A 13,727-nucleotide genomic window follows, 5' to 3' on the forward strand; every position below is an offset into this window, starting at 1 on the left:
CAATTAATTGCTTTATTAAAATGAAAATCACAAAAAAAATTAGCTCATTTTTACATTTTAGCTTTTAATTTTAGATTAGTAATTTTTCTCTCTTTTAATTTATGATCAACCAATTGTTATAAATATTATAATTAGATAATTAGCTTAATTTTACAATTTAGATTAATTTAGGAATTTGATTTAGGATTTTTAATTAAAGAAAAACAAAGAAAAGGAAATAAGAAAAGGAATTGAACAAGGGGTTTTTATTTTTTGAAATTGGGCCAATTAATTAACCCAAATCTGTTTCCAACCCAGCCCAAAAATCCAAACCTACCCGGTCCAATCCCCACCCTCCTAAAACGACGTCGTCTCCCTGTTCTCTCATCACAATCGTTGGATCCGTTTGATCTAACAGCTCGGAACTTAAAGCCTAATTAACATAAAACTGTCTGAACGAGACCTAACCCCCCATTCAACCCTCTCTCAGTCTCTCATCTCTCTCAATGAACCAAACCCTAGCTGCCCTTATATCCCACGTCGCCTCCGCCGTATTCCGCCACCGAAAAAATCGCCCCACGGCGGCGGCGATACTCCAAATCAACCCAAAATCTCACCAGACCATCTCCTCACTCCCCTCACCCCTAATATCTCATTATTTTTCCCAAAAAACCTCTCAAAATCAAGCAATTTCAGACCGAAAAATCTGAAACCCTAAAAATTCTACACTGAATGAATCCGAAGGATTTAATGGCTCAAACCTACATGAGTCAATTGCTCTTGACAAGAGCAATTGATTCATGTGGGTTTGACTCGTTTTCAAACCTGCTGGAATCCGGCCAAACTCCGGCGAGGTCAACCAAGTCTGGCCAACTTCCTACGGCTAGATTTAGGTACTTCCCCAGATTCTATTTCCTCATTTAGATGATGTTAGGTCTAATTGCTGATCTGTTGTAACTTTGATTCTTAGTTTAGGTTTTCTTTGATTATTTTCTCCTCTGAAATAGTCGATTAGCTATTTATTAACCAATTTCCCCTTGTAGTTTAGTCATACGTTTTAGGATTATCTGAACTAATGACCTAGGTTTTAATTTCCGATTTTATTGTTTGATTCGGAACTGTTAATTAGGTTTTCATATATATGTTTCTTGGTCTTGTTTCTCCTGCTTGTTTCGTTTAATTCCTGAGTTTTATTGACTAATTTTGAGTTGTTAGCCTAGGTTTTCATAGATAATTGATTATTTACTGATTTTTATTAATTAATTATCATTATAGTAATCATGCATGATTAGGGATTATTTGTGTAGGTTTAATTCTCATTTGTTAATTGAATTCTGATTTTTCTACATAATTAATTAACTTATCCTTAAACAATAAGGGATGATTTCAGGTTTGTCTTAGGGTATTTTAGGAATTCTAGGTGAAGAATCTTGGATGTAACAGCTCAAGAAACTTCTAGAATGAAGATAAATATCAAAATAAAATAAGAGAGACATTAAATCAGAATTTTCTGGGTAAAAATAGTGAATTTCAGAAATAAAAAGGGCTGTAAAAATAGAAGAAGTTTCTAGAAATGGTACAGCTGTCCTAGCTGTTACAAAAGATGCTGAAAATAGGATAAGGAGGACAGTTGTACTGAACTATTTTAGGATAAGGAATATTCCTAAAATATACCATCCCTAGGCAACCTATATATAGGCTACTCTAATATGAAAATAACAGAGAGAATCAGATTTTCAAAGCCCTAAAAATACTCTCTAAAAGTTCAGCTGATGTGTTCTTAGGAGTTGATTCCTTTTTTTCTCTGATTTTAGCAAAAGAAAACTTAAAGAACTTTGTGGTATTTTATGGTTGTCACAAGTCAAAAATGGTTTGAATTTGAGGATTTCGTGTTTCTCTGGGGTTTACTGCTGCTGTTTGGGTTTTGTTGGCTGCTCCATCTTTAGATTTCAATCAGCTGTTCACTTGTATTGTGGCTGGTTTTTGCTGTTTAAGAGACCTATTTTTCTTGGTTTGGTCTATTTTGTTGTAATCAGGTATTTGCCTTGAATCTAAGGCTCAATTTTTGGCATGAATAAGCTGATAGCTTTCATCTGTTCTATGAAGTTTTGATCATCTTTCATCATGTGTTGATTCCTTCACATTTAGCATGTTAATTAGTAAACTTTGTTTCATTTAAACTCCTGAGTTTTTCTTCTGTTAATTGATGTGTTGACATGAAAATAGCAAAAGTCTATGGCTCTAGTATGTGATTGTTTGAACTAGTATGTCTATTTTATACCTATGAGTCTATTTCTGAGTTATCTGAACCTGAACCTTAACTTTTGAAGTTGTTTTGTTGCTTTCTTTCTGCCTGCTTTGCCTTTTTTTAGTTGATAATATATTGTTAAATGGATTCTTCACAACTACTGAAATTTCCCTTTTATTTCTGATGCTTGTGTGTGAGCGGCAATAAGGCAAAGAAACCTCATGGCTGGAATCGAATGCTGGCCTTTGAGAAACAGCTCTATAGCTGATTTCTTGCAAGTTGAAGTTGGTTTGAAGGATTTGGTTACAGTTAAAAGGCCTAAAGTTAGGAAGAATGTTGTTCTTTACTTTAAAATTTTCCTTTCTTTTCTTCTTTAGATACTTGGTTGTATTTAGGAGTATGTTGTAATTTACGGACTGTCAAATGGACTGTTTAGAATGCCTTAATTTCGAGCTTGGTTATGTATGACTACTAGTTTAGGTTCATAACAGGATGATTTACTTTGTAATAAGCATAGCCCCATATTTGCAGTTTGAATACAACTTGGGCCAGACTTGCAACAAGGTCCAATCTGGAATTACCTGAGCAAGTCTGGGCCCAGGTGAATGGGCCTGGGCGTTAAACCCAGCAGTTTAACCCCCTAGTTATTAATTTCCCTTGTGAATAATAGTACAAACAGATTTCTTTTCATGCCTTGCAAATCATATGTAGCATACTCTCAAAAACCGGAATGGTATTCTGATTTTCCTTTCATAAAATTGATTTATGTTTTTTTTTTGACAAATGTGTATATCCTGTAAATCTTGGTTCGTTTAAATGTAAAGGTAGATAGGCCCAGGCAGTAAACATTCGCGATAGGGCCCACCTAATATAAGCCCAATGTGGGCAGACTTGGTTAAAACTCATACTAGGCAAGGGCCTTTGAGTCTCTTTCGTTTTGGGCTGAGTTCTGAGCCCAATACAGCTTCACTGCTGTTTTCTTTCCTTGACCAAGTAACCAATGGGCTCCTGCTGGTCCAAATCCTTGATCCAAAAAATGATTGAAAGTCAAATACATATGTCCCCAAACATGTATACAATTAATAGCTCTATACTAAGTTCAAATTAGTTTTAAATAGGAGCATCCTTAGCCTGCTTTTAGTGAAATACAAATATTTTAAAATAAATCGAGGCGTGCCATTCACAATTGAATCACCTAATCTATGTCCCTCACATCAATATTATAACTTAGTGTAGAAGACATTTTGAACATTCGTAGTTTGTTTTTGAGGCGCGTTTATAATAAAAATCATCATAGCTATGGGTACGGTTCCCGTGACGTAGTTGTGATACCTAATTTCCAAATCCGGGGGTACATTTATGTGATCCAGCCACAACTTATAATAACTTTAATAAATTAAACATGTTGTAGATCGTGGGTACAGTTCTCGTGACATGATTCACAATGTGTATCAAACAAACAAGTGTACGACAATCGTAACTTGTTCTAGAATAATTCCATAAAATAATTAAAAGTGGTTATAAAGCTAAAGATGCACAATAGGTTTAAAACGTGTAACAAATCAGATAATAGGTCAATTATTAATAGTTTAAGCGACCGTGCTAGAACCACGGAACCCGGGAATGCCTAACACCTTCTCCCGGGTTAACAGAATTCCTTATCTAGAATTTTTGGTTTGCAGACTTTTAAATAAAGTTAATTTTCCTTGATTTGGGATTTAAAATAAACCGGTGACTTGGGACACAATAATAAATATCCCAAGTGGTGACTCTGAAATAAATAAAATAATCCCATCTCGATTTATGTCACTTTAATTGGAAAAACTCCCTTATATCCCCCTCGGGCGGTAAAAAGGAGGTGTGACACTTGTTGTTTCAGTGCCTTGTCATTCTAAGGTCTTACTTTGCTGATGACATTTCCTTTGTAGTATGCTTTCTGTTACTGTCTCGTTAAAAACCTTGCCAGAAAAGCCCTTTTGGGACAAAAACTAGTCGAAGGGAAAAAGAGTGTAGCACATACTTTCAGTATAGGCATGATCCATCAGCAATAATACTTTTTGAGGTGATTCATGTTCCAGTTGCTAGGCAATTTTACTCTATCTTGATTCTCCAGCTCGTATGATCCTTTATCGGTGACAGCTGAAACCCGGTAGGGGCCTTCCCACATTGGAACCAGCTTCCTGTCATTGATTTCTCGAGTGTTCTGAGTCACTTTCCTCAAGACCAAGTCTCATACTTTAAAATAGCGGAGATTGACCCTCCGGTTATAGTATATTTCCATCCTCTGCTTCTAAGACATCATTCTTATGTGTGCCAAGTCCCTGCGTTCATCGAGCAATTCCAGCTTTGCCAGCAATGCCTAATTATTTGCTTCTACGTCCATTCGGAAGAACCATAAGTTTGCTTCTCCTACTTCCACCAGGATCAGAGCTTCTGCACCGTATACGAGAGAGAAAGGTATCTCTCCCGTGGTTGATTTTGTCGTCGTCCGGTACGCCCATAGCATGCCCAGTAACTATTCGGGCCACTTGCTTTTAGCCGCTTTTAACCTCTATTTAAGGTTTTGAATGATCACCTTGTTGGTCGATTTCGCTTGCCCATTAGCGCTCGGATGGTATGGTGAGGATGTAATCCTTTTGATTTTCAGGTCTTCAAGAAATTTTGTAACTTTAGAGCCTATGAACTGTGGCGCGTTATTACAGGAAATCTGCTTTGGTATTCCGAACCGGCAAATTATGTTTTCCCACAGGAAGTCGACCACCTCGCGCTCACCGATATTTTGGTAAGGACTTGCATCAATCCATTTAGTGAAGTAAGCAGTTAAAATTAAAAAGAAATCTTACCTTTTCGGGACCCGGTGGTAGTGGCCCAACTATATCTATCCCTCATTTTATGAACGGCCATAGGGATAGTACCAAATGCAAGAGTTCTGCCGGTTGGTGTACCAACTGTGCATGGCGCTGACAATCGTTGCATGACTTATTGGCTTATTTATTGTTGTGGATCATGTTGCACGCCCGCAAGGCCTTATAGGCTTTATATTAGCGCTTGGGCAGGATCCGCCCCTCCGGAGTCTGACATGCCAGTAGTGAGCGCGGGCACAATGATTTATATACATGTGCTCTGGTGAGGGGCATTGATGTCAGGCAATCATACTGTGCTGAGTGATTATGTGTGATGAGTGGGAATTGGATATAGAAAAATTGATTACTCTAAGACTGTGAGTACCTGGGGTTATCACTGTGATTAGGGGTGGGCATAAAATCCAAAAAATGAAATTCCGAACCAAACCGAATTAACTTGGTATTTTCGTTTCGGTTTTTTCAGTATTTTGGTTTATTTCGGCACAAAGATTTCGATATTTCGTTTACGGTGTACGATATTGGGTTTTTGATATTTCGGTATGCCGAAATACCGAGATAGTTTAGTCCAAGCCCAACTTTATTTTTATTTTTTAGCCCAATAACCTCAAGCCCACACCCCAAAAGTTCAAAACCCCTAATTCCCTAATCCCTTACCCTTAGGCTTAGTCATGAGTGACAACCATTCTCTATATAGTATTGGTCGAGATGAGAGCGTAAAAAGACACAATAGGAAATATTTAAATGTATGAATTATGATCAAACATGATTTTGTTCATGAGTGACAATCATATAACGGATCCAACCTGCTAATGTTGTAAGTCTTGTGGTACAATCATTCTTTGCTCCTGACTTGTATTAGTTCTCAAACCAAAAAATATGCCTGCCTTGAACAAACTAAAAATTCTCCGATAAAGAAAAACATACAGATTACAGTATTTACTATAAAGCCTCAAAATAAATTACATAAATTACACAAAAAGCGGAAATTATTCACGGAATAAGATACATAAGATAAACAACCTAGTTTAACAGTTTGAAGCAAGAATGAAGCTCATCAACTAAAAAACACAGTAGTTGGATCATTTTCACACACTAACGACTACAAATCTCACAACAATTCATGGAGGAAAATTGCAGTCCGACAGTCATTGACCGATCTTCTTCTACTCAAACTCAACGTGTATTGCCTTTCGTCTCTTCTCTGTACACAACCTGAGAACTTAAGATTGATCTTTGGTGGAATCTCAAACAACATGGATTACATTAGTTAATGGAGTGGGGGAGACAGTGAAGATTTGGTTTAAACCGAAACCATACCGAAATTGTACCGAACCAAAATAAGAAATACCGAACCGTACTGAAATACTTTCGTACGGTATTTGGTATACACAATTGATAAATCGAATACCAAAATACCGAACCGAAATTCTTAAATACCGAACCGAAATACCTAATGCCCACCCCTAACTGTGATACATTACATTGGACATGCATATTTGACATGTATGCATAGAGATGTAACATTCCTCAAGCTAGCTGTACTTGCCATATTTTTTATCAGTGTTGGGCTTAAATTGTTGAACTTGAAAGCATGCCTAAATTTCTGTACTATGAACGAGCTGAATAAGGAAGTTTCTCTAAGTTATTACTATCATTCTCTTTGTTATATCTGATCCTTCTGAGCTCGCCACTGCTTTCAGCCCAAGGTTAGTCCTTTTACTTATTGAGTACATTGGGTCGTTTGTACTCACACTACACTCTACACTTCGTGTGCAGATCCAGGTACATCTGGACGCGGTGATTGCTAGAGTGGTGCTAGTACATGTTTGGAGACTTTAAGGTAACTGCTATGACGCCTGCAGACCTTGACTCTCCTTCCTTTCATTTTTATTCAGTATTGTTCTACTTTCAGACAGTTATACTAGAGTTTCAGACTATGTTGACACTTAGTAGCTTATGTACTCTATGACACCAGGATTTTGGGTTGGTTGTAGTTGAGTTACAGTTGTTTTAATCAGTTGTCTATGAGATTATTCCATTGTTAAGATTATTAAATCATGTTTTAAACTCCAATGCATAGTTGTTATGTAATTGTCGGCTATCCTAGTAATGCGTTAAGAGCCGTCACGACAGGTTGGGATTGTGGATCGTGAGAAGTATCCATCGCGTTCGTGATGGTTGTATCGCGTTCGCATAGAAGGGGGAGCTGGGCGTGGGAAGCTGGGTCGGTACTCCTAGCGTTCGCAATTAGCTGACCGCGTTCGCGAAAGGTTGGTCAGGTTGACCTTCACATTCGCAATGGCCATGTCACATTCGTGAAGAGTGTTTTTGGGCGATGGTAGATTTTTACCTTCACGATCGCAAGAGGCCTATTGTGATCGCGAATGGGGGACCACTGGGCAGAAACATGTTTTAAATCGGGACTTAGGCTCATTCTCTCTCATTTTACTTTGGGTTCGCCGGTTTTGGAGCTCTTGAAGAGGGATTTTCACCTAGAATTTTAAAGTAAGTGATTTCTACTTTAATGTAAATTTAATACATATATTATGGGTAGATTTTAACATGTAAATTGTAGAAATTATAGAATTTTGTTGAAAAACCTAGGTTATGGTAAAAATGGGATTAGACCAAAAAATGAATATGAAATTGAGTAGAAATTATATGTTTGGGGTCGTAAGGTTATGGGTAACGGTTATGTACAAAGATTTTTGAAATTTAGTTACGTGGGCTAGGGAGTGGCTTTTAGGAATTTTCTAAATTGGGTTGGCTAATTACTCTAATAGTTAAATTATGAACTTTTGAGCACATATTGATTAGTTTGTGTGACCTTTTGCTAGTTTCGGATTGCTCGGCACCGACTTGAGGTTATTAGTGTGATTTGAGGACCAGGAAGAGGGCTTGGAAACGAGGTAAGTCTCTTGCCTAACCTTGTAAGAGGGAATTAACCCCATAGGTTTTTAAATTGTTATTTGCTAATTATTTGTGGGTTCTACGTATGCACGAAGTGACGAGAGTCCATACGTAGTTAAAAATCATGTTAAGTCGGGGTAGACGTAGGACTTTATTATGAAATACTTGTACTATTTGAACCCAACTTGTTAGTTTAATTACTTGTATTAATAAGTGAAACTTGATTAAATATTATATTAGATCAAGCTTCGTTACTTTGAGTTTTGGTGGAATATTCAATTATTAATAAATTTACGTTCCTTTATGTGCTTATCTTGGTGTTGTTTTACGTACTCATGTTACAGTTCTGCACAAATTGTGTAGGTATTGAGGCAGGTACATCTGGTGTTCGTCCAGGCACGCACCCGCATCATCCGGAGGCCTAGTGGTGAGCTACTTTCCATGCTCCGTTCTGCAGCACCCGAAGCCTCCTCTTGTTTTACTTATTATTTCTGTCTATTTTACTTCAGACTGTAGTTTTAGAGGGTTTTGTATATTCTACTACATTGCTCATGCACTTATGACACCGATTTTTGGGAATTTCTAGTAGATAACCATGATTTTTGCCTATTAATTCCACTACTTCGCTCTTATATTTTATCTTATGCATTATATCACCATTACCATTTGTTCATGGTTTCTTTATTAAATAAAATTCATGATTTTAAAAGTAATAAAATAAATAATTAAACAGATAGTCCACTATTGGCTAGCCTGACGGCGATGTTGGACATCATCACGGCCTATAATGGGAATTGGGTCGTGATAGCTTGGTATCAGAGCACTAGGTTCACTTAGGTCTCACAAGTCATGAGCGGGCCTAATAGAGTCTTGCAGATCGCCGTGGAGCCGTCTGTACCTATCTTCGAGAGGCTATAGGGTGTTAGGAAACTGCTCTTTCTTCATCTCCTATCGTGCAGTTGATGTTGTGCTAAGTATATTTCCCTTATTCTCTCATAGATGGTGAGAACGCGCGTGGAAGCTGTACCCGCAATAAAGGAGCTACTCCCCCTTTTTCTAGAAGGTGAGGCAGAGGCCGGGGGAGGGCTTCGGCTCCTATTAGAGGACGAGGGTGTCCTGAGGTTGCTCTCATTGTACCACCAATGGATCAAGTGGAGGATCCTATGATTGAGGAGCAAGATGAAGGTGCCTGCAGCTGAGCTGGCCCCGGCAGATTTCATGACTGCTCCAGAAATTTCAGGAGGTCATGTGTCGTATGTTGCGGTTCATGAATTCTATGACACGGGCTGTTTATTTTAAGCGGACCCAGCCACATCTCGGCGAGAGGGGGAACACAAACCCCTACCGCTCAGGATCCAGGGCACGTTGCTGCCATTTATTAGACCCTAGGTGCACTACCTGCGGGGGAGGCCCAACCAGTTGCAACCGTTATACTAGAGCCCAAACTAGCCGTAACCATTAGGCAGTAGAAGCGGACGGTCAGATGGACCAGGCTGCATCCTCCTGTCTTTGGCGGTTAGCGACATGAGGACCTACAGGACTTTATTGATCATTCCAGGGACAGGATGCACAACATGGGAGTACAGGAGTCTAGCGAGGTGGACTTTACCCTATTTCAGTTCGATGGCAGAGCCCGTAAATGGTGACAGCCCTATATTTGTAGCAGGCTAGCAGGTTCACCTCACTTGACCTGGTACCAGTTCACACGCCTCTTTATGGATAGGTATATTCCACCCTCTCATAGGAAATAGCTACGGGGTCAGTTCGAGCGGCTTCAGTAGGGTTAGATGTTTGTGACCAGTTATGAGGCGAGATTCTCTAAGTTGTCTCGCCATGCACTTATAATACTCCCTACGGATACAGATATAGTGCGAAGGTTTATTATAGGCTTGAATTAGGGTATCTAGGTTACTACGGCCCGAGAGGTTAAGATGGGGACCCCTTAAGAGCAGGTTGTGGAGATAGCTCAGAGGATCGAGGGTATCCGCAGCTAGGGCCGATTGTATACGATGGGGGAGAAGAGTCCTCGTCATTATGGAGGGTTTAGGGGTAGAGGTCAGTTCATGAGGGGTCATTCTAGCAGGCACACGTATTCATCACCACCGCCTACTCGGAGTGCCCCGACGCGGCCCTACTTCAGTGCCATTCTAGAGAGAACCTACCGTCCACTGGCCATTCAGGGATCCTCCAGTGGGTATTCAGGTCATCAGGGTGAGACCCAGGGCCAGTCGTCTTCTGCACCCAAAGGTTGTTACGAGTGCGAGAAGCTTGATCATATGAAGAGATTTTGCCCCAGGCTTCGGGGCATGGCAGTACAGTAGGGCCATCAACGCATGATCACCGTACAAGATACTGCAGCGCCTGCCCAGCCAGCCAGAGGCGGAAGGTAGGTTTTTAAGGGTTGCCCTAGAGGTGAAGGCTAACTAGGTGGCGCTTCGGCTAGGTTATATGGCATTACAGTCAAATCGGATGCAGTAACCTCAAACATAGTGGTCACAGGTATTATTTATGTCTATGGTAAGGATGCTTCAGTACTATTTGATCCAGGGTATACATATTCATGTGTGTTTTCTCTATTTTCTCCTTATCTGGATGTCTCTCGTGAGTCCTTGGGTGTTCATGTGTATGTGTCCACGCATGTAGGTGATTTTGTTGTTGTGGATCGGGTTTACCGGTCATGTGTAGTGACTTTCTATGGCTATGAGACTAGAGAGGATCTTTTGTTGCTAGATATGACCGACTTATAGGTCATCTGGGGAAAGTACTGGTTGTCTCTGTACCATGCCTTTCTTGATTGCCATGCCAAGACTATTAGTACTGCGATGCCAGAGTTGCCGAGATTGGAGTGGAGGGGTTCATCTATCAGTACATCTAGCCGGGTATCTCTTTCTTGAAGGCTCGATATATGGTCGAGAAGGGTTGTTTGGCCTATCTGGCTTATGTTTAGGATACTGCTGTGGAGACTCCCATGATTGATTCAGTGCCCGCGGTTCGGGAGATCTCCGATGTATTTCCTTTAGATCTACTGGGCATGCCACCAAATCGTGATATCAATTTTAGTATCGCTTTGGCGCCAGGCACCCAGCCTATCTCAATTCCACCGTACCGCATGGCTCCGAAGAGTTGAAGGAACAGCTTGAGGAGTTGCTAGCGAAGGGGTTCATCAGGACGAGTATGTCACCTTGGGGTGCACCGGTATTGTTCGTGAAGAAGAAGGATGGGAGTGTGCGGATGTGCATTGATTACCGCCAGTTGAACAAAGTTACCATCAAGAACACGTACCTTTTGCCGCGCATTGATGATTTGTTTGATCAGTTACAAGGTGCCAGGGTGTTCTCTAAGATCGACTTGAGGTCTAGGTATCATCAGCTTAAGATTCATGCTTTGTATGTTTTGAAGACGTCTTTCCAGACTAAATATGGGCACTATGAGTTTCTAGTGATGTCCTTCAGCTTAACCAATGCCCCGACGTCATTTATGGATTTGATGAATCGGATGTTCAGGCCATACCTTGACTTATTTGTCATTTTCTTCATTGATGACATATTGATCTACTCAAGTATTATGGAGGAGCACGAGCAGCATTTGAGAGTTGTGCTTCAGACCTTGCGAGAAAAGAAGATATATGCTAAGTTCTTCAAGTGCGAGTTTTGGTTAGATTCGGTGGCATTCTTGGGACATGTTGTATCAGGTGAGGATATTAAGGTAGATCCCACGAAGATCAAGGCAGTCAAAGTTGGCCTCGTCCTACCACAACGACTCAGATCTGGAGTTTCTTGGGGTTAGCAGTTTATTATCGTCGGTTTGTGGAGGGCTTCTCGTCTATTGCAGCACCTTTGACAAGATTGACCTAGAAGGGTGCTCCGTTCAGATGTTCTAATGATTGCGAGGTGAGCTTTCAGAAGCTCAAGACCGCATTGACTATAGCACAGGTGTTAGTGTTTCCATTTGGTTTAAAGATGTATATGGTGTATTGCGATGCATCGCGAGTTGGCTTGGGTTGTGTATTAATGTAGATGTGGCTAGTTATTGTGTATTTTTCATGTCAGCTGAAACCACACGATAAGAATTACCCTGTTCATAATTTGGAGTTGGCCGTGATAATTCATGCTCACAAGATTTGGAGGCATTATCTTTATGCAGTGTCATGCGAGTTCTACACCGATCACCGTTGTTTGCAACATTTGTTTCGGAAGAAGGATCTTAATCCGAGGCATCACAGGTGGCTTGAGTTACTGAAGGATTATTATATTACTATCCTTTATCATCCAAGAAAGGCGAATGTGGTTATGGATGTCTTGAGCAAAAAGTCAGAGAGTATAGGTAGTTTTGCATTTATTTTAGCGGGGGAGAGATGGCTTTGGACATTCAGTCCTTATCTAACATACTTGTGAGGTTGGATATTTCAAAGCCCAGTCGAGTTCTTGCATGTGTTGTGGCTAAGGCTTCATTATTAGAGCGGATCAAGGCTCATCAGTATGATGATATGCACTTGCCGGTTCTTAGAGAGATGGTGCTATGGGGTGGTTCCAAAGAGGTTACTATCGGTAATGATGGTGTTCTGTGATTCGAGGGTCGCCTTTGTGTTCCTAATGTTGATGGTCTAAGGGACGCGATTTTAGAGGAGGTGCACAGTTCACAGTATTCTATTCATCAAGGCGCTATGAAGATGTATCGTGACCTGAGGCAGCATTAGTGGCAGCGGCGGATGAAAAGGACATAGTTGAGTAAGTGGAGAGATGCCTAAATTGCCAATAGGTTAAGTATGGCACCAGAGGCCAGGTAGCCTACTTCAGCAGATGGTTATACCAGAGTGGAAGTGGGAGCGCATCACTATGGACTTCGTAGTTGGGTTTCTGCGGACTTTGAGGAAATTTGATGTTGTTTGGGTCATTGTCAACATACTGACCAAGTCGGCACACTTTATTCCGGTTGTGACCACGTACTCTTTAGAGAGGTTGGCCTAGATTTATATTTAGGAGATTGTCCGATTACATGGTGTGCCTATTTCCATCATTCATATAGAGGCCCTCAGTTCACTTCACATTTCTGGAGAGCATACATAGTGAGTTGGCTACCCGAGTAGAGCTTAGCACAGCCTTCCATGTGCAGACCGACAGGCAGTCGAAGCGGACAGTTCATATTCTGGAGGATATGCTCAGAGTGTGTGTGATTAACTTCAGAGGGTAGTGGGATCGATTCTTACCGTTGGCCGAGTTCGCTTATAACAACAGTTATCAGTCCAGCATCGAGATAGATCCATTTGATGCTTTAAATGGTCGGCGATGTCGTTCCCCCATCGGTTGGTTCGAGCCCGGCGAGGCTAGGTTATATGGCACTAATTTGGTAAAGGATGCCTTGGATAAGGTAAAGTTGATTCAGGAGCGACTTCGCACAGAACAGTCCAGACAGAAGAGTTATGTGGATCAGAAAGAGCGTGACTTATAATTTATGGTGGGCGAGAAAGTCCTCTTGAAAGTCTCGCCAATGAAGGATATCATGAGATTCAGAAAGAAGGGTAAGCTGAATCCAAGGTTTATTGGCTCATTTGAGGAGTTGAGGCGAGTTGGGGAGGTTGCTTACGAGCTTGCTTTGCCTCCCAGCCTATCAGGAGTTCATCCGGTTTTCCATGTGTCTATGCTCCGGAAGTACTATGCCGACATGCCGCATGTGCTTGATTACAACACAATTCAGCTAGATGAGAGCTTGGGTTATGAGGAGGAGCC

The sequence above is a fragment of the Nicotiana attenuata genome, chromosome 3 (genome assembly GCF_001879085.1).
Source record: "Nicotiana attenuata strain UT chromosome 3, NIATTr2, whole genome shotgun sequence".
Classification (NCBI taxonomy): domain Eukaryota; kingdom Viridiplantae; phylum Streptophyta; class Magnoliopsida; order Solanales; family Solanaceae; genus Nicotiana; species Nicotiana attenuata.